The sequence below is a fragment of the Mytilus californianus genome, unplaced genomic scaffold, assembly GCF_021869535.1.
Source record: "Mytilus californianus isolate M0D057914Y unplaced genomic scaffold, xbMytCali1.0.p SCAF_9, whole genome shotgun sequence".
In the NCBI taxonomy this organism is placed as follows: domain Eukaryota; kingdom Metazoa; phylum Mollusca; class Bivalvia; order Mytilida; family Mytilidae; genus Mytilus; species Mytilus californianus.
The window spans coordinates 31037907-31061641 of NW_026262745.1; the positions used below are offsets into that span (position 1 = coordinate 31037907).

At 31.6% G+C, this 23735-nt stretch overlaps 1 protein-coding gene across 1 annotated transcript in view; it reads left to right on the plus strand.

Moving 5' to 3' along the window:
* The first annotated feature begins 16588 nt into the window (after positions 1 to 16588).
* The window catches only part of LOC127715071 (solute carrier family 4 member 11-like), a 71065-nt gene continuing 63918 nt past the window's right edge, over positions 16589 to 23735 (plus strand). Inside the window, exons 1-2 of the mRNA XM_052221098.1 lie at positions 16589 to 16707; positions 18761 to 18812. The gene's annotated coding sequence lies outside the window, so the exon portion shown is untranslated. The remainder of the gene's footprint in view (positions 16708 to 18760; positions 18813 to 23735) is intronic.

The following is a 23735-nucleotide window of genomic DNA, read 5'->3' on the forward strand; positions in this document are numbered from 1 at the left end:
TTTTTTAAACCCGCATCTTTTTTATATTTAATTATTTTAACTCAAAATAATAATTGAAATATCTTTCTGAAATGAAACCCTAATATATATCAGACGCTTAACAAAACGATATACCATACGATCGATGAAACGCTTAATGATATCATATACCATACGATAAACGAAACGCTGAACGCTAAACCATACCATGTACCATACGACAAATAAAACGCTTAACGATACCATAAACCATAAGATATACAAAACCCTAAACGATGACATTTACCATACGATGAACGAACGATGAACGAACGCTGAACGAACGTTGTACGGACGCTATACGAATGATGTACGAACGATGACCGAACTCTATACGAACGATTCCCGATCGTTGTACGTACGATTCCCGAATGAAAAAAGTGTTAACTTTTACGTTACAGGGACTGTACAATCTGCATTTGCATAACTTGTAAAATTATTTATTGGGTTTGAATAAAGACTCATTTTCAATTTATAAAAAAATATTTCATTCGCGTTTTCTTTTAATTATTTCATCTGTGTTTGCTTTCTTTCTTATTTACAGATTAGGTATTTTCTGTAACTTTCTTAATTTTAAAATGATTGTTATCTTGTTATATCTTTTGTTAATATTCTTTGTGTTCATTTCGCTAACAATAGCTAGCAATATTCAATAAGGAGATGTGGTATGAATGCCAAGGAGACAGCTTTCTAACAAGACGAAAAAATTGGATTATAGCAAATATACACTACAAGCCAGTAAAAGTCTGAAATGAGCAGTATTTGTACTCGACTGTACTGATTCTTACTCGACCATTCCAAAAACGTCTGAACTTTACTGGAAATTACTTGACCCCAAAATCTTAACCATACTCGACCCTAATCTGGATCATACTTAAAAATCTTAACTAGTACTCGATCAGTCTGAAACAGTCTAAACCCATTCTCGACCTGTTCTTTACCATTTTTCAATGTTTGAACAATACTCAACCAATTCTTAATCTTACTCGACCAGTTTATTTTCATTTTTTAGAAGAGAGGCAAAAGATACCAAAGGGACATTCAAACTCATAAGTCGAAAATATACTGACAACGCCATTGCAAAAAAACAGAAAAAGACCAACAGACATAAACAGTACATAAAACACAACATAGAAAACTAAAGACTGAGCAACACGAACCCCACCAAAAACTGGGGGTGATCTCAGATGCACCAGAAGTGTAAGCAGATCCTGCTCCACATGTGGCACCCGTCGTGTTGCTCATCAAGTTAGTACAAACCCGGTGATGAGTTTATAGTTGTTTCATTGGCAATCCTATAGCACATCTCCTTGTTTCATTGGCAATCCTACCACAACTTCTTGTTTCATTGGCAATCCTACCACATCTCCTTGTTTCATTGGCAATCCTACCACATCTCCTTATTTTATTAGCAATCCTACCATACCTCCTTGTTTCATTAGCAATCCTACCACATCTCCTTATTTTATTGGCAATCCTACCACATCTCCTTGTTTTATATTACACAAATCAACTAAACAGTAGACTGATGACATACATGTATCAACTGAATATGAAACTGTCTTGATATGTTACGTGGACACGTTGGATTGACACACCGCACAAATGTCATGCAGTGATTAAAGCGAATACCCCACCCCCTAATAGTATCTATAAATTATCTAACTTGGTCTGATGTATATAATATCTTTATCCTTTAAAGTATTCTAGATAAAGCTGGATTATAGTGAATATGTTCTGGATTGGGATCTGAGAAAACAATGCATTTTTGGTGTGTTCTGTTCAGTAATTTTGTTTGTTTGTATGTACTCCATATCTACTGAGTTTACAATTTTAGAAGTTCTTGTGCCGGGTACATAGTAAATGCCTTATCGAAAGTCTAGTATAATATGGATTCCATGTTTCCTGTTGTTCTGTTGTAATTGAAGACTTACAATGTATATACATCAACTGAACATGACCCTGTATGAAGTTATGCCAAAAAACGAGATCCATAAAAAGAAAGGAACAAAAATGCAATTAAGTGGGAAATACCAAACACTTGATGGCATACTTTACCTAAATAATGAACATATTGCATCTCTTTATTTATATATATATATTATCAAGCAAAAAAGTAATCATTAGGAAAACTAATTGGAACGACTACAATAGATGTAATTCTTCAAAATTTATCGAAAGAACATTTCTTTTTTAGCTGAAGTTCTGTCATATTTTGTCTATGAATGGCGATAATCTAGTAAATTAAGGAACGATGCTTTTCCAAAACTTCTGAACTATGTTTGACACTCCACAATTAGTTACAAACATTAATAACAGAGTAGGTCACTGCATACACTTGATCATTATACTGAAAATGCTATTCGGCATACATAAAATGCTATTCGACATACATAAAATGCATTTGTAATGTTTACATTTGCCTTTTTTTGTTAAATTTTTTTTTGGTAAATGGATGATATCCTAATTTACAAGCTCCAAAATATTAATGTTCATTAAGTCTGGTCACAGGGCTCATTACAAGGTGAAACATAAAATTAAGAAAAAAGATAGAAAACATAAAACTCTGAAGGATAGCCAGCTATATAAAGAGGGATAACTCTAATTTTATCCTAAATACTAGTATTCAGCTGACAATTTCACAAAACATTTGAAGAGCAAAAATGCTCGTAAGTCATGAACATTCATGATTTCGTATAACTTACGGTCAATTAAAATGGTAAGATTTGTTTAGGAAAAGAGATACAGAAATATATGTGTTATAAATGTATTAAACTCTGAAATCTCTTAACTATCTAACAAAATAAGGTAAAACAATAAATGAAATCATATATTAAACGGTGAATTTGACCTTCTCAGTTAAAAATTGTAGTCAAAGAAGTCACATAAAATTAAAACAAACAGATTATTTGTATTTGACATGATCCATACCAATTAATTTATTTCATTCAATATTTTGAGCGAGGGAATTTTCCAGGTATATATAATCGAGATACTGGTTGTATACTGGAGTTATGAGCAGAAAATGCATCTCAACTGATCGTAAGCAAACAGAAATAATTTACGAATTATCTCTGATCTAGATTGTACTAATGTTCTATGCTCATCAGGCTTTCTTTCTTATAAGCCTCTCTATGTGGAGACTGTGGTTGCTTGATATGCACGGAGAGAGCATAGAGAATTTATCTAGATTTAAAATGTAAACACATTTTTCAATGATACATAATATACACGGGGAGTCTTAACTCAGAATAAATATGTGTACAATGGTTTTGTTACACCAGGAATGTAATTACAGAATCTAAAAATTATTTTTTTCATGAATCCAGTCTTCATATATATATATATCTAAAATATTGCCATGGATTTTCTATTGGGAGTCCGGTCACTGGTGTATCAAGTACCACTTTTCAAAACATGCACAATGTTCTAATAATATCCCATATACTCACGAAAAGGTATACAGGAGCAGAAGTTAAAAACGATATACTTTGTTCATACTTTGCCAAAATATAGTTTACATCGTCCTATTTACCAATAAAGTCGAAAGATACTATAGGGAGAATAAAAACTCATGAGTTGAAGAGTGGTGGGCATAATCATAGCAAAAAGAAAAACAAACAAAAAAACAACGAAAAGACAAATAGCAGTCTACAATACACTACACAAAACACTTAAGACTGAACAACACGAACCCCACCGAAAATTAACCGGGTGGTCCCAGGTGATTCAGAGGGGTAGGCAGAGTCCTGCTTCATATGTTGCACCAGTCGTGTTACACAAACTTGTTGTGAAGTTTCATTCGGTAATGCCACAATTGAGGAAAAGAGAACTGTTGTGGCACGACAAATGTATCAGGTTCCCAGGTGTTGTTCGCAGGGTCCCTTTGGTTCATGTTTAGAACCTGAAAAAAGAGATTTTAGTTCTGGTACGCATACATATTTTCAAATGAAACCTGGTGAGAGTATAACCTGTTTCGATAATGTATCGCTGACGTGCATTCCATATATTTGTTTAAAAAATCTTTGATTCACTATAGAAAATCTGTGTTTGTTTAAAAGATTCAATAATTATCAGGTGCGGATCCAGGATCATTTAAAAAAAAGGGGGCACCAACGCAATATTAAGAGTTAGACTTGTAAAAGGCTATGCGTTAACCATATAAGTATATCCATAAGGGAGAGGGGTTAAATTCTACTCTGATTATAACCTTATTTATAAAAGGATTCTGAGATGGTGCTTATATATACTCAGCAATAAAAGAAACGCACCACCTCCATTAATTTCTTTGGAGTAAACATTTCTATTCCATATATCTTTTTGAAAAGTCATTAAAAGAGTAAAACTTTTACCGGTGACATCTCAAAATAAACAGTTTTAAACCAAAATTATTTGTCAAATTCTAAAGTCGAGTGTATCTTTTCAATTTGAAATCGACTCATTTCTAACTCTAATGATTAATCTGCATGTGGGTCAGTGTCCTCTAGATGTACCGATTGACAGTGATTCGGAATATAACGACTGGCCTAGTCGGGTTAACTCATTTCAGACTTTTGATTTAATGACTTTTCCAATTGAAATCTCCATTGTCGCCACTAAAGTGAAAATGTCTGTGTCAACTCTGCACTGATTTATTTCAATTACGGCTATGATTTAAACTGTAAATAATTTAAATATTTATTTTTTTCGTGTTCTTGAATAAAATAGAAAAATTATATCCTTTACATAAATGCTATTTTCAGAATTCTATAGCATTTTGAAATTGTTACTCCTTTAGCCACATTTTATTTGATAGTACATACATAACACACATTTTCTCCTTAAATTGTGTAAATTTAACAGTAACTTTACTGATTGTGTTCTCCCCCCCCCCCCCTAGCTATTGATTTAACCATACATAAAACCCACACATGTAAATACCAGAGACGTATACCTAATAGAATAGAATAATTTATTTTTCCAAAATTACAGGGCCCATAAAGAGCATATAAATCAGATACAATGATTGAAGTAATTGAGTCAACAATAAGACATTACAATATAATATAAATATCACCATAAGCCTCAGTCAGAATCACCATGATCAGAGCCTGAGACTACTACATGTATAACACATTATAGTAGTCACAGTCAGAGCCAAAACAAAATAAAAACAAACAAAAAAACACATTGATATTAAATAACAGTATCAACTTTTAATTAGTCAAAAAGAACTACCAATAAAATCACCATTTGTTTTCCATAATACTAGTAGTACTTTAAGTTTTCTTGTGTTAACATCCAAAAAAAAATTGGAAGATTCTTCTAAATTATCAAAGTTCTGACAAGTGCTAAAAATATGGGAGGAAATTATTATAAAGTGAGCATTCAGTGATTAAAAAATGACGCTCATCCTCAACTTTATCAGCTGTACAATTTAAATAACAGTTACTACATAGTGTGATGTACATATATTGTTGAAATAAAACACAACCATAAAAAACTATTTCTTTTTCTTAAAAAAATTCCCTAATATTAAAGGTATTCCTATCCATAGGAAGTTTCCACAAAGAAGTGGAGTTGCATTCCGGAAAAGTAACGAATCAATTCCAGACTTGAGTCTGAAATAAAAAGATGCGGCAAAATGAAAATGAATAGTCATAATTTTGACTCCCTAGCTGGATGGAGTTGGTTGACAGTGCCACACGACCCTACCCCACCACTAAGGGGTTGGGTGGTCACTGGAAATGTTTCAGCACCCTTGGTGTTTTGGTAAGGGATTCAGGGGAGGGAGGTTATTCCTTGTCCCCGCTTTTCATGTCGTCTTTTTCTATCATCTATGTTTGAATACACCGTTTACACACTGAATGAGATTAAAATCAAAACGAAAGAAGAAATTCCTAGTTCTATAATTTATGATTATTTGGATGTTTATTACATTACATTAGGAATGTTTGGTTTATTGCTAGTTGCTTGGTTAAAGTCCAGTGGCAAGTATTTCATGATATTCAGGATGAAGGTATGTTTGAAGTATGAAGATATTGGGAACATTATATGTAATTTTTCATAAAATATTAAATGGTGTGAGTAAAGTGTACCAACATATGATAAGAGAAATTTTAATCTTCTTCTACATGTTCTATATGTATATCCTTCCAATTATGGAACACCTCCTCAACGCCAACGGATATTATCCAAGTGTGGAGTTAATTAATTAATAACTAAAACAAATTTGTTATTCTGAAAGAAAAAATATATGATAACCTTTACTTGCTTTTGTCTTTGATACTTTCAAGGAAAATATCAAAAAAATTAACTACCTATTAATCACTGAATTTGGCACTGGACTTAAAACAAATAACTATCAATCTATCACTTGATAGTTTCGGAGATAGTCTTGAACATTTTCAGGAAGTAATAATAAGGTCGCTTTCTAATCATATACTTGATCAATTTGAAAATTAAAACATCTTTCAGTCAGGAGCAAATGAAATAATATTAAGAAATGAAAATATTATAAAGGGCTCTTTGGAACCCTTAGTATGTCTTGCCGTAATGTTGACTTCTTCCATTTATCAGTCAAAAATAAAACAATAAAGAAAAATTGTTTTTTTCAGATGTTATCTCTTAATTAAAGCTTAATAAAGCTTCTGTTTCAGTTTTATAAAATTCTTTAAAGGTTAAAATTGTATAAAACACTTCAACCCAGACTGTTACCATGGTTACTGTATCTAAATTTAAATTTAAAAAAAAAGAAAGTTACATATGAAAAAATATAAGAATATTTTAAGAATTTGCTCCGGACACTCATGAAGACTTTTCTGTAAAATTCCATGATGTCCTGACCAATTTCTTGATGTCTGAAAAAACTTAAATGTTGTTTACACCAATGATGGGATGTAGGACACAAAAGTCTTGCTTCTGCAACTTTCGTCTTGGGCGAGACAAAAATTAGAAAACCAATGCATCAGTCCTGAGGCGGGGAAACCAGACTTGCTGCCGGAGACAAATCGGTTAATCCAGGGACAAATAAAACAAACAATGTTAGAAACAAGGAACACTAAAAAAACACTAAAAAATAAAAACAAATGAAAAAGATGGAACTTGTAAAAACCTGAATTAGATTTATAATTGATCCCAAACTAGGCAACTAACCTGATCAATAATCAATATATACATATATCAATAAAAAAAACAGATTTTCTTATCAGCTTTAAGTAAATTTTTTACATGTTATACCATAACTTGAGTTTGCTTGGATTGATTTACTGGAAATTTTACATGATTGTTGGAACTAATAATTTATATAAGACGATGTTACCTCAAATAAAATTTGTGATATGTTAACCCAGAGTTATGAGACTTTGACCATCAGATTAATAAAAGGCATTTTTTATTTAATTTCATGCACTAGCTGTATGCTTGGACCAAATTTTTACAAACTTTACACTATTGTTGGGAATGATGATCATGACTGTTAACTGGCTTTTGATTTTGAAAATATTCTGGTCTCATTAGACTTTTAACAGTCATATTTGACAAAATATTTATATGTCTAAGGATATCCTCATGCATGCTTTTCTGCACAGCTATTTTATTTGCTTCTGATTAAATGCCTTCTAAATACTGTAAATTCAAAAATTATTGCGTGCATTTATTATTGCGATTCTTGAAGAATTAACAAAAATGTGAGTTTAATTATTGCGATTTTAGGAAAAGCTACGAACAGATATATGTATTTGATTATCAGAATGCGAGTTCTTATTATTGCAATACTCAAGTAGTCGCATTATTCGCATTAATAAAAACCTCGCAATAATTTCTGAATTTACAGTATCCCATTTTATTTTTGCAAGAATTTCAATATGCACAATAAAGGTTATTATGCACTCTTGGCACAGCTGTTTATTATTCTACTTATAATCAATAATCACCAGGAAATGCTAAGCCAAATCCAATTGTTTCAACTTTTGTTGGTCAAAGGAATATTAAATGAGAAGAAAAGAATTATATAATTATGATAGAAAATGAATGAACTAAGACTCTATTGATTGGTCTACTGATAAAGTTGTCATAAAATCATTCAATGAATTTAACAGCTGTGATGCTTTTCTGGCTGTCTGGTGTAAACTTGTATTTATTTTCTTATTTACTGGACAGGTACAGTTAACTCCCATAGAATGCAGATTTTTTTTTTATGCCCCCGCTGCAATGGAGGGGGCATTAAGTGTTACCCTTGTCCGTCTGTACGTCTGTCCAGTGGTACGTACCTCCGTCTGTATGTTTCAAAATAAGTTTCTGTTCTCTAACTTTATTTTGCCTCAACCAAATATTTTGAAACATATACACAATGCTTATAACCCCAAACAAAGATCAACTTTGAATTTTGGTGGCATCATTTTTACCGTTCTAGAGTTATGCCCCTTTACAAATGAAAAAATTGCTGAATTTTTCGTTTCTGTTCTCTAACTTAAGTTTGTCTCAATCAAATGTTATGAAACTGGTACACAATGCTTATTACCACAAAATTCAGATTGGGTGGCATCACTTTTACTGTTCTTGAGTTATGTCCCTTCATAAAGTTATATGCAAGCGGCGGCATTATCTGTGTCCCACGGACACATTCTCCATTTATTTTTTACTTATGTATTAAAGTAAAAAAGTCATATTTTCTTCTCTTCTTTAAATTATCTTGACATTGCTCTAACGTCTAACAACAGAGTGTTTAATTGTCTGTCTGTTATAGTTGCCTGAACTATCCATCAAGTATAATTGCATGAACAATCTCATTTGTCTGTTAAGTTTTCAAAATACTGCTTATTTACATTAGCCTTAGAGGAGCAATTTTTGAAGGACTTGTTGAGTTACTTAACATCTGTGGCAGCAGATTTCTTTGTTTAAGCCGATTGTTATTACTTTCAAAGATTTCCATAAAAGATTTGGTGAAAGGAAACTTTGAACATGATAGCTTGGTCAAAGTCATCTATTGTTGCTTTACAGGGAAACCTTTTTTTGTCATTGGTCAAAGAAAATTGGAGAATTCAAAGTTTAAAAGTAAAATGGCTCCAATATAGATCAAAGAATATGACTGTCTCTTCTGTGCATTTCCATTTTGAGGAGTCAATTTAGAAATTGAATATTTCATGTTTGTTGTTTTCTTACATGCAGATTAGTTTTACACTTCTTTGTCCTCGCCCAATTCTTTGTCCTCACCCAATTCAATCTATTCTCTGTCATGTCCCTTCTCCATAACAATTTTCATTCAGTTTTCCTTTTCTGACTGCTTTAAACATGTGCTTTTTTAGCTCACCTGACCTGAAAGGTCAAGTGAGCTTTTCTCATCACTTTGCGTCCGTCGACCGTCGTCCGTAAACTTTTACAAAAATCTTCTCTGATGAAACTACTGGGCCAAATGCACCCAAACTTAAACACAATCATCATTCAAGTATCTAGTTTAAAAAATGTGTCCGGTGACCCGGCCAACCAACCAAGATGGCCGCCATGGTTAAAAATAGAACATAGGGGTAAAATGTAGATTTTGGCTTATATCTCTGAAACCAAAGCATTTAGAGCAAATCTGACATGGGGTAAAATAGTTTATCAGGTCAAGATATATCTGCCCTGAAATTTTCAGATGAATCAGACAACCCATTGTTGGGTTGCTCCCCCTGAATTGGTAATTTTAAGGAAATTTTGCCGTTTTTGGTTATTATCTTGAATATTATTATAGATAGAGATAAACTGTAAACAGCAATAATGTTCAGCAAAGTAAGATCTACAAATAAGTCAACTTGACCAAAAGGTCAGTTGACCCCTTAAGGAGTTATTGCCCTTTATAGTCAATTTTTAACCATTTTTCGTAAATTTTTGTAATCTTTTACAAAAATCTTCTCCTCTGAAACTACTAAGACAAATTTAACCAAACTTGTCCACAATCATCATTAGGGTATCTAGTTTAAAAAATGTGTCCAATGACCCCGCCCGCGAACCAAGATGGCCGACATGGCTAAAAAATAGTGCATAGGGTAAAATGCAGTTTTTGGCTTATATCTCTGAAACCAAAGCATTTAGAGCAAATCTGACATGGGATAAAATTGTTCATTAGGTCAAGATCTATCTGCCCTGAAATTTTCAGACCAATCAGGCAACCTGTTGTTGGGTTGCTGCCCCTGAACTGGTAATTTTAAGAAAATTTTGCAGCTTTTGGTTATTATCTTGAATATTATATAGATAGAGATAAACTGTAAACAGCAATAATGTAGAGCAAAGTTAGATCTACAAATAAGTCAACATGACCAAAATTGTCAATTGACCCCTTAAGGAGTTATTGCCCTTTATAGTAAATTTTTTACAATTTTCATAAATTTTGTAAATTTTTGTAAATTTTTACAAAATATTTTCCACTGTAACTACCGGGCCAAGTTCATTATAGGTAGAGATAATAGTAAGGAGCAAGAATGTTCAGTAAAGTAAGATCTACAAACACATCACCATCACCAAAACACAATTTTGTCATGAATCCATCTGTGTCCTTTGTTTAATATGCACATAGACCAAGGTGAGCGACACAGGCTCTTTAGAGCCTCTAGTTTGTAAACAAAATTGTATCATTCTTGAATTCAACATCAATTTCAGTAATTGGCTGACTCCCATCAAAGTCCTTCCATGTTAAAAAAAAAGATTAGGATGAGATTCTATTCCATCTTTGTTTTAAGAAAAATATGATGAGATTCTATTCCATCTTTGTTTGAAGAAAAATAGGAGGAGCTTCTATTCCATCTTTGTTTGAAGAAAAATAGGATGAGATTCTATTCCATCTTTGTTTTAAGAAAAATAGGAGGAGCTTCTATTCCATCTTTGTTTTAAGAAAAATAGGATGAGATTCTATTCCATCTTTGTATTAAGAAAAATAGGAGGAGCTTCTATTCCATCTTTGTTTTAAGAAAAATATGATGAGATTGACTATTCCATCTTTGTTTTAAGAAAAATAGGATGAGATTCTATTCCATCAAAGTCAGTCAAAGTTTTTTTTATCAAAGATTGTTTGGACCTTTGTCACTTAATAGAAAATCCATCAATAACTTTAACAAAGTTTTATTGGTCAAAAGAAAGTTTGATAGTGACAACAGGGCTAAATTTCTCGAGGTAAAAATTTGAACTCTTAATCATGTGTTACATGTAATTATAAAAAACTTATCAAACCAGTAAAAAATGTTTGAAACAATATGCTTTGAATTCCAAAAAAAAAAAAAGAAAAGAATTACAGTGGTTGTTAAAAAGAAAAGTGCATAAGTAAGTTTTTGGAAAAGCATATGGTATTTTTTTAAAACCTTGAAAAAGTCATTGTAATCTTACAAATTTACTTATACAAGTTTATATAAAAATTACATGTATGAGTATAACTCCTGACTGTGTTGTAGCATGCTTATGTCAAGGGTTGGTTTTTATTTCGTAATCTTTTTGTAACCCTCCCATAGTTTTCAACTCAGATCTCTGAAAATTCATATTGCATGCATAAATGCATATGAGTGCACCTCTGGTTATGCAATTCTTTCATTAATTTAACCTAGTGGGTTAAAATCTTCCTGTGGACTAATACCTTGTGAGCTTGCATGTCAACAATCTAGGTACTCTGCATGTTCACAGGTTTAAAGTGTAAATCAGAATTGATATTCATACAATGTTATATGTTCTCATATTAAATATAGTTGACAGATAACTTAGAGTTGCATGTTCTTCCAAATCCACGTTAAATCATCAAAAATACTTTTGAAAATTAAACGTCTGCAACACACATGCAAATACTTTTGATTGAAGTAAAAATATGAAAATCTTATATAAACATGATGAAGCCAGAAAAAGTTGATGAACACATGATTTTAATTCATCCTGTATTCTTAACTGCTTACATCAAAACTTTTAATGCTGATGAAACATAAAAGACCATAATGAAAATAAAGCAATATATGCTTTCAAGATATAGCAGCTGCAGCATGACAGAGATTTAAAGGTTTCTTGCACTTGGTGTCTCCCAATAATCAGGCATGTATCTAGGATTTCATTTGGGGGGGGGGGGGGGGGGGGGGTGGTGCTAGGGGGAGCTCTTGAGAATTGGGAGTTAGAGCACCAGAGGACCATATTTTGACAAAAAATTAAAAATTACATTTCTTTTTTTAGGGATTTAGGGAGTTGTGTATGGAGTACACCCCTGTCTGAAGATTACAGTGAATTCTTTACTTGTTAGTTTAATCAATATAAAAATAAGGAAATCTGGTATGATTACAAATGAGACAACTACTCACCTAAGCCAAAAGAGCAGGATGAAAACAACTACATTATCTGCTCATAAAATTTCCTTTACTTATGCTTATTAGCTATAGATGCATAAAGCTTATTTGAATTTTAATATGAGGCACCCGTTTTTCCAAAATTAAACTACAGAACAATGTACTATTATGCCATCAAAATTTTTTTTCATCATTTTACAAATTATGACATAAGGTAAAATATAAAAATTAAAACACTATATTTTAAAACCATCTGTAACTTTTGAGATACCCTTCATGAAAAAAATGAAAAACAATACTTTATAAATTTTATTCGTCTGAAGAGCTTGGTGACTCAGGGCTTGACAATAAATGCCTCGATCTTTACCACATGGCAAAATAATTAAGTAACTGAAATATGGAAACTTTGATTGTTGGTCCTGCTGTTACGAATTTTATTTATGATGTCATTTTCAATGTTAACAAAGAAACACTATCTGCAACAGGTAATGTTTTTTCATATATAGAAGTATTATTTAATTAGAAATATGATAATTTATACCTTAAACGACGGAATTACCACATCCGCATATCATTATTCTTCGTGCATCAGATAAGGGTACAAATGAAGTGCAAATGTTAGAAAAAATAAGTGAACGATTTTTTAGCTCATTAATATATCGATTTTTATATTGATTTTTTGTTTTATTTTTCTACTGTTATTGAGGACTTTGTCCTCATATTACCATATATACTATAATTTAAATGTTTGTATTTTCAGTGCCAATCTCTCCACATTTAAGATGACCATGCAGTACTGCTAGAACTAGGCCAAATAAATCTGAGTAAGTATGCTTCCTTTAAGAAATTTTATTATGCTGACCAAGCCCGATTGAGTTATGGCCCTCACTTGGTGTCTTTTACATGTATCATCATGATATACATTGTAATTTTGTTTATGTTATTTTCTGAAACGACTAGACTTATTTCAACGAGATTTTGCCTGAATGGTCAATAGTTTATGTTTTTTTTTGTCCCTACCAACCAATCAACATGACCCCATGGATAGAAATAGAACATGATATACTATTAATTGTCTAATATCTTGAAAAATCATAACAGAAAGATAAAACAAATCTGTATCGAATGCCAGGATTTATTGAAGTCTCATTTCCACCATATTTATTATCTTTAATTCTTATAGGAGTTACTTGTATTGCCTTCAGTTGACAATTTTTGACCAACTATTGCATTTTTGCCTATTATGAAAATTACAAAGGTAAGACGCTGTACACAACATAAACAATTGGCATTGCATGATGTAAAAATATATCAGTATGACTGAAACAATTAATTGACTTCTTTTATGAGTTATTTCCCCTGAATGATGCTTTTGATCATTTTTAAAGTTTTGAATATTTAAAACCTTGAAAAATATTGATAGACAGAAACTGTAAACAGCAAAATTAATAAACAATGCTTGTTATACAAATGTGTCAATATGACTTAAACAATGATTGACACCTTATAGGAGTTATTGCCCTTAAAATGATGTTTCTGACCAGTTTTAACATTTTTGACTTTTTATACAACCGCAAAAAAATTTGTGGTCGTATATTGGTATGACGTTGGCGTCGTCGTCGTCGTCGTCCGAAGACACATTGGTTTTCGCACTCTAACTTTAGTTTAAGTGAATGGGTCTCTATGAAATTTTACCATAAGGTTCAATACCACAAAAGGAAGGTTGGGATTGATTTTGGAGGTTATGGTACCAACAGTTAAGGAATTAGGGGCCAAAAAGGGGCCAAAAATAAGCTTTTTTGTAACTTCCACACATAACTTGTGTTCAAGTGTATGGATCTCTCTGACATTGTACCACAAGATTCCATATCACAAAGGGAATGCTGGGATTGATTTTGGGGGTAATTGCCTCAAAATTTTAGGAATTAGGGGCCAAAAAAGGGGCAAAAAACAAGCATTTTTCTAGTTTCATGATAATAACTTGTGTGTAAGTGTATGGATCTTTCTGAGTTTGTACTACAAGGTTCCATATCACAAAGGGAAAGCTGGAATTGAGTTTGGGGGTAATTGCCCAAAATGTTTAGGAATTAGGGGCCAAAAAGGGGTAAAAAAACAAGCATTTTTCTAGTTTCATGATAATTACTTGTGTGTAAGTGTATGGATCTTTCTGAAATTGTACTACAAGGTTCCATATCACAAGGGGAAAGCTGGAATTGAGTTTGGGGATAATTGCCCAAAATGTGTAGGAATAAGGGGCCAAAAATAAGCATTTTTCTAGTTTCCAGACAAAAACTTGTGTTCAAGTGTATGGATCTCTCTGAAATTGTACTGCAAGGTACCATACCACAAAGAGAAGGCTGGGATTGATTTTGGGGGTAATTGCCTCAAAGTTTTAGGAATAAGGGGCAAAAAAGGGGCAAAAAACAAGCATTTTTCTAGTTTCAGGACAATAACTTGTGTGTAAGTGTATGGATCTTTATGAAATTGTACTACAAGGTTCCATATCACAAAGGGAAAGCTGGGTTTTAGTTTGGGGGTAATTGCTCTAAACATTTAGGAATTTGGGGCCAAAAAGGGGCCTAAAAACAAGCATTTTTCTAGTTTCCAGACAATAACTTGTGTTCAAGTGTATGGATCTCTCTGAAATTGTACTGCAAGGTACCATACCACAAAGGGAAGGCTGGGATTGAGTTTGGGGGTGATGAATCATAAGGGGGCTAAAAAAATTTGGGAGAGGGATTTTTTTTTTTGCTTAAAACTTTCCTTTTTAAATTGGTTGTTTCTGATTTATATATAAAAGCAAATAATAATGATATGGTTTGAATAGGTAAATTAAAATTTTTTAAAGTTCTCAGACCACATTCATTCTGTGTCAGAAACCTATGTCAAATATTTAATCACAATCCAAATTCAATGCTGTATCAAGCTTGAATGTTGTGTCCATACTTGCCCCAACTGTTCAGGGTTCAACCTCTGCGGTCGTATCAAGCTGCGCCCAGCGGAGCATTTTATTAAATCTATCTTGAAAATATTCATATGACAGACACTGTAAACAGCAAAATTGAAAAACAATGCAACCATCAATGGACTATTTTTTTGAAGGTATTGGTCTTTACCAATACATTAAATTAGTTCTTGAACTTAGAAGAGGGCCATTTAATGTTCATAAACTGTTCTAGAACATAGTTCTGGAACAGTTCTTGAATTCCTTGCAGGGGAAGTTTTAAAGTTTTTACCTTCTTATGATCTTAAAAAAAAATGCAACAGATAGACAGAAACTAAACAGCAAGATTCATCACCATTAAACAATTAAGTGATGAAAGAATATAAGATTATTAAAAGTGGAATTATGAAAAATTCTGAAATTGTCATATTTCCACTAAAAGAATAAAATTATGATATGCCAAGTCAGAAAAATATACATGTATAAGAATTGCGAGAGAACCAGAAACACAGAATATTTTTATCGTGGCCTTATTGAGACTAGGGCTGACAAACAACTACTTATTGTTCTAAACACTATTAATTTATTGACATTTTGTCTCTATAGAAATGATTTGTTTTTGTGCTGTATATTTCAACTGCTATATTATAAATCTAATCAACTGTTGGAATATATTGTATAAGTGGATCAAAAAGGAGAATTGTAACTTAGTTTAACTGTAAAACAGAAAAATCATATTTCATGATTAAGATTCAAATATTAAAATTCAATATGTAATCATTGAACTGTGAATAAGTTTGAAAATATAAATAGCAGGCTAAAACATCCTGAATCATAATGACAACATCAAATACAGTCAGGTTAATTAATGCTGCAGTTCAAACCATTGATTTAGTTTGCCACCATTAAAGGAAGGAGTTACGCCATAACTCAACATTTGAAATTCAATAATGTTGCTTTGATTCTGTAAACGACAATACTTAAAGTACTAACACGTAGATGACAATCTCGTCTGCCCACAATAAAAAAAAAACACTAATTAAATCGTAACAGATAACTTGAAAACATTTGAAAATCTTTACCATTGTTAATAATACTTGTGAAATGAATGAAAAAAAATGTCATAGTAGTATGATTAAAGACAGCAAGAGATGAATAATGGCAATTGTGAAAGAGACCTTTGCAATCATTTCTTGTATCAAAGATATTAAGTCCTGACAATGAGTTATAGTACAAGTTTTCAATTTCATATGTGTTTAAGCTTGGTGCACAGAAGCTTCATACAGATAAATAGAAAGATCATTTGTTAGGCTTGCCTTAACATTTAGTATAGATCTGTTCAGAAATTGGCACTGGAAAAGAAATTTATCAGGAAAAATTTATTAGACAGCGCTATCATTTTGACATATTTTGGAATAACCTGGGAGAAAGTTGATTATCATAACAACTGTTTAAATGTGAAATCTGTGTTAAGAAAAGGTAGGAAAATTTAATGATTGAAAATGAAATTCAATATATTTCAGTGCAGTGATGAGAGAGAATTATAATTTAAATTTACATTGTATTTTGTTCATGTGTTGTTATAGGTAAGTTAAGATTTGATTACTTAGCCTAAACTTTGATATATTTTATTATATTTTCTTGATAAATATAATGATTATGGTTATGTTTCAGTTAGAGTTTGATTAAGTTTATAATGAATTTTTCTCTAAATGGATCATGCAATATAGAGAAGTCATGAGTATATGTGTAACCTAAAGTACAGATAGATTGGAATTTTTAATGATGTAATTTCTTCCTTCATAAACATAATCAAAACAATATTAGTGATTAGAATACATTTTTCATTTAAACAGCTGTCTAACTCATCAGATAACTGGACTGAAATGATGGGTTAAACAAATATTTGAAACATTAATGTGCTCAAACTATTTGAATTTTCTTAATTTGAAACAGAATTTTATGCCTTTTCTCATTAGAAAATTGCAAATTTCAAAGAGAAATGTGCACATGAAACTGTCAGATAGAGTGAAATGATCTATATCAAATACAATTTGAATCTCCTCATATATTACTTATCTAACTGCAAATATATAAAATTCAAAGAATAGCTACTTCTAAATACTGTTTAAATAAACAGATTTTAATTTATTATGACAGTTGCAAATTTCAGGGATGTTTAATTTCAAGTTGATGAGTTCTCGGTGATTAGTACTTTACGAATGAAATAAACATCATTTCAGCATCATATAAACAGAGATGTTGAACAAATAGGATGAAGATATAATTAGTAATTTACATAATTACTGTGGCTCTGTTGTAAGGTGGAAGAGTGTAACCCGTACGAAATTATAAGGCGTATTACGCCTTGAAATCTGGCGTAAACCAGGCGTAAGTGGTAGTTACGTGACCAGATCCAGGCGTAAGGGAACAGGAAACGTAAATTTGTAGTCCTTACGGGCGTAGAAAATATGGTAAACCTGGCGTAAATTGAAATAAGCAAGGCGTAAATTTTCCTACGGGCGTAAAACTGTTGTAATGGCGTAAATTTTAATACCCATAATGCTTTGTTGATAAAGGATCATGGGATTTTTTTTTCAAAATTTGGCTCTTTGGTATTATTTTGCAAGAGTTGGACTTATGGCAGCTTTATATATTCAGGGATAATTTGGAAGAATTTGAAATTGGAATTATGGAATCAAATTGATTAATGAAAATTGTGAAATAAAAGGAAAGTAATATACATGGTAAAAGATAATTATGTGAGTAACTAAGTTTTATTTTTTAACAGTAATTTTGAATTCTGAAAACCTTCATCCTTGGATGATAACATTAAAATCTTTCACATTAAGTTAAATTGCAGTATTATCATTGATATTTTGGTTCAAATGACATTAATTTTCAAAAAAAACTTAGTTAAAATGCTGGTTTTATTTCAGGTAGAATTAATTGCCATAATTCTAATTTAAACTTAAACTTATTTGAGCCAGTGTCTGTCCAATACATGTATGTATTTATTTATATAGCTTCTTCAATTAATAGTTAATATTTCAAGTTTCATGTCAAACAATGAGAAATTTAAGCAATAGTACAGAAGTTTGTATCAAATACACAAAAGTACACAGCTAGGGTAATACACTGATTTAAAATAAGTGTAGTATTATGTAAGGATATTACGCCTGTTTTTTTTATTGACCAGGCGTACTCATTTGCATATAACGCCTGGTTTTCTGTGGACCAGGCGTACTCATTTAAATATTACGCCTAATTTTACGCCTGGTTTCCGCCTCAGTTACGCTTGGTTTCCGCCTGGTTTACGCCTGGTTGACGCCTGGACATGCATTCCGTAAACACTACAATGACGCCCTGATAAAGTATGATTTCTACGCCTGGTTTCCGTGTCATTTACGGGCGTCCCATTTCGTACAGGAATGTACAATACTACAATCAGAATAATTAGTTTCATTTTAGCTCTTTAATATTGGGGTTAGATGATGTGATACATGGTGTTGTTTTTTCATTGGTTTTACAGGTGTTTTACTGAACGTAGATAATCTGTTTGTATCATTTGGAAAACTACAAAGGTAAGAGCTTATTTTTATTACAAAAATATAAATGATCAGTAAGAGGTAAAATTTTACTAGATAGGATGAAGATTGAAATTGAAAAGAAGGCGTTGATAAAGAGCATAGTTAATGTTAGTTTTTCAGACTAAAATTCACCCCCCAAAAAAACCAGAGTAACTTAAAAAATGCAAAAATTGTTTAAAAAAAAAAGAGGTGAACAAGATGAATAATTTAGGTTTCTGAAAATACAACTTATTTTAGTGTGCATGTTATACAAGTTATAGAAATTGAAAGAAAGATTGAAGGAATGGTAAAAGAAAGGAAAAGTCTAATGTGCCAATTCTTTGATTGACCCTGTAATTAGAGATGCTTTTGTGTGAGTTATTTCCCTTAGGAGCGACATGAATATTCATTGAAAATGAAGAGCTTGATATAGCAAATTCATCTGTGTATGGTATGTGTTTATCTGTAAGTTTTTTTTTAAAGCTTTTCAGTCATTTAAAATTGGCTTTTAACACCTATACGTTACACTTTCAACCTAAATGTATCGTGCTTTGTATGGGCAGCAATGCAGCCCATAGCTCATTGTGTTTGGTACTGTATAGAACCAGTCTTATACATGTAGTGGCAAAGAGAAACATTTGAATGTTTAAAAGTGTGTAATAACAGAATGAAATTGGTAATTGGAAAATAGACTATTTACCATCTATACCTTTGATTATATTGTTTTTTTAGAGAATAAAGTATTGTATTGATTGTATTATTTAGTTACAACAATACCTATAGGTATCACCATCTCAAAAGATAGTTTTGCAGCAGCTACAATTTGTCATGATTTGACCAAATTTGCAATTATTATAGTGTCTATACAGTGTTAATAACTTAATGGACATAGGATGCATCTTATGTTGCCTTATCCATAAAAGTATAGTGTCAGTATTTTTGATAATCATTTTTTACACCATGCATGATACCATTAAATGACATTGGATAACCTGTATTTAGTATCCAAACTACAGGGCCCATAAAGATCATATAAATCAGATACAATTAAGTATCATATTATACTTAACCATAAAATAAGGTCAAATAGCTGAAAGAGCCCCCTTCTAAATTATTGAAAATCTATCATTTTGCATTAACCTTTTAACCATTATAATACTGTTAAAATTAGATACACCCTAAGGGGTTTATACCTCCTACTGTAAATTCAGAAATTATTGTGAGATTTTTAGTTTTGCAAATATGGCGACTGGGTGAGTACCGCAATAACAAGAACTTGCATTCTAAAATCTGACACATTATGTTTGTATGCAGATTTTCCTGTAATTGCAACAATTATTCTCACTTTGGTCTGTCATGTTGAAATTGCAATATTAGATGCACGTAATAATTTATAAATTTACAGAATTTACAACAAAATTGATTAGAATTTCCATGCTCTTATCTCTCTCAACTTGAGAATCTCCTGATGTGTCAATTTATGGATTATTACCCTTTAAACATTCCAATTCTTTGTGATCTAGTTTTCTGGTAGTAGAATTATCTTGACTGATAGCTGTACAATGCAGGTTTGTTACTGTCATTTCAAGATATTGGTTAATGGGAGTTTTCCAGTTAAACCCCAAGTCATGTGCTCTTTTGGCAAATAATTAGGCAGTTTCTTATCAGTATTTTGACCTTTATTTGTTTTTATTGTCTTTTTTTTAACTATTTCTGTATGAGTTTTTTTACACCAACTCAATGCCACTATTATTTGGTCCATTATGAAAAAAAGTATTATAAATCTATTAAATAATATTCTCCAGATGTTTACAATACATTCATCTGTCAAATATTAGTTTTTATATTTTTGAATATGACTTATATATTTTATAGCTTTTTAATAGGTCTTTAATCTTTGCATAATCTGTAAATTTGCAAAAAAATGTCTCATTTTAAGATCTTGTCTTTTAGATGTAAATATAAGCCAAGGCCTTAACCAAGATTTCTTTAATATCCAAATATGGAAATTGGGTGAAATATCTTTTTGGATAAGACCTTGGCTCATATCATATTTTTCTGAAAACTATGGAAAATGGTCACTGTAGGTCAAATATGGCCATTTTAACATCCTTTGATCTAAAATTTATAGCTAGACAAGTCCATAGTGACATCACAACTGATATTTCTGTACTAAAGTTCCCAGAATATTTTTTATTCATTTGAAAAAAAAGATAACATAGAATAGACAGGATTGAAGAATTTCAATATTTTGGGAAATTTAGGGTCCGGATAATTTCTCTTATGTTACATGTACCTTCTCATTTGCATAAAGTTTTAAAGGTCTGCAAAGTGATGTTCAGTATTTTTCAAACTTGGTGATATTTTAATTTGTTCATTGTATTAAAATTAACCACTTAAGTTTTTAACCAAAAAGCCAAGGTCACAATTCGACCAAATGGGAATAATCAAAGTAGATGCAATTAACTAGGGCTTTTTGTTGTTTTGCACTTTTCACAAAATCAAAACAATTACAGGATAAAAAAAAATAACAATTTTTAGGCGTTTTTTGTAAAACAGATTAATTTGACTGAAAAAGATAGCGTTATTACATTAAGCATATTGAATAATCAAATGATTCTGAACTGCAATTAAATTTGTGTCATGTTGCAAAGCTTTTTCAATATTCAATCATTTATGTCAAAATGAGTTATGTCTAATTCACTTTTATGATATTGATGTGTAAAAATTACATTACAACTTAAGTGGCTCTCTGGAACTGATTTTATAATGTCAGTTTCAATCAGTTTTCTACTTATTTCTTAGCCATAGTAATTGATCTATATAAAAGATGTGAGGTCAAATATGATGTGGTCTTCAAAAGCTGACTTTGTTTCATATGTACCAGTTATAAAAATCTCCTTGGAAATCAAAATGAAACATGCGGCATCATCTTCATAGATCATAGATTTATTTTTATTAGCTTTAAAAAAAAGAAAGATTTGTAAATTATATACCTTTGACAATACTTTCATATGTACCAGTTATAAAAATCTCCTTGGAAATCAAAATGAAACATGCGGCATCATCTTCATAGATCATAGATTTATTTTTATTGGCTTTAAAAAAAAGAAAGATTTGTAAATTTTATACCTTTGGCAATACTTTAACCACACATCTAATTTATGTACGTACTGGTACAAAATGTAATGTACCTTTAATATTGTGACAAAAAAAAAATCACAAAACTTTATAAAAGTCTTTTAAAATCATACTTATCAAAAATTTCCAAACTTATCTCATATAATTTCTAAACTCAAGGTTTCTTTCGTTGAGATAATCAAGAATGATACTGGAAATCCCAAGGTGTTGCTAAAAATATAAGGGTTGAGGAGCTCCACCCTTAAATACCCTGTGGTGAGTGATCCTTGCAATAATTGAAATAGATATATAATGATGAAAAAAAAGGTTGTAAGGTATGCTTCAATAGCAACTGAACAACACAAAAATCCAAATGACATCAAGAGATCGTGTGACTATAATACAATAATACAATATGTCAAAATGTTAATCATCTTGAGTCTTATTTTAAAGTTATCATAGACCATCAAAACCAAGTTTCCTAAATGATATGAATAAAGACAACCTCTGCTGAGATTCCTGATTTTGGACAGGCACATGAACTTGTGGCAGGGTAAAACTAGTTTCAAAGATCTCCAAAAGTGGTGGTCCGAAGGTTTTGACCACCAAATTTTGCAAAGGACCAACACAATTATGGTATTTTTTCAAAAGAAATTAATAGTGGTGACCAGCAGATTTTCTTCAAGGACAACCAGGGAAAAAAAGATTTTGAGAACTTACTTATGGGATCTCAATTTACCCCTCTTTAAATCTTCATTAGCTACTGGAATTATGAAATATACAATAAAATTAATACAGGAAAACCATATAATGATATAATTTGGTATAAATTAAGAGATTACAAAAACAAAAGTGTATAACAGTAATAAACAATACATGTTGTACCATAAAAAAGTTCTGGCATTTACTTACGTAACAAACTTAAATCAGCTTGTTGGTTTTCTGGTTTTAATTGTTACACTTTTTGTCATGTCTAGGCCTTTAATAGCTGATGGTATGCATTTTGCTCATTGTTGAAGGCTGTACAGTGAGCTATAGTTGCTTATATGCATGTTATATGGACTTTAGTGGATAATTGCCTCATTGGCAATCGTACCACATCTCCTTCCTTTTATAAGCTCACCTGGCGGAAAGGCCAAGTGAACTTTTCTCACCACTTGGCATCCGTGGTCCGTTGTCGTTGTCGTCCATTTACTTTTACAAAAATCTTCTCCTCTGAAACCACTGGGCCAAATTTAACCAGACTTGGCCACAATCATAATAATGGTATCTAGTTTACAAAATGTGTCCGATGACCCCTCCTGTCAACCAAGATGGCGGACATGGCTAAAATAAAACATTGGTGTAAAATGCAAGTTTTGCCTCTTATTTTGAAAACGGCTAGATAGAGAAAATCTAACAGGGGCAAAAATGTTCACAATGTAAAGCTCTTCCTATTGTCTGTTAAAGTCAAAACTGTCAGACGATTTCTTACAGGAGCTATTGCACTTAAATGACAGATTTTACGATTTTTTTTTAAAGTTTTGACCAAAATCATCAGATGACTTCTTATTGGAATTATTGCCCTTTAATGACACTGTTACCAATTTTTTGCATTATTGCCTAATAATCTTATATGATTTGCATATCTACAAATATTTGAATCGGATTGGTCTGTTAGAATGTTTTCCCTTGGTTTACACTTCCATAGACCATGTTGTCTAAACTTAACTTTCGTAACCTTCACTGTGATCTATTCATTCGTGATACACATTGCATGGGATCCAGGGGTTCCAAGCAAATTGAGATTAAAAAACATATACATAACTTTTATTTCTA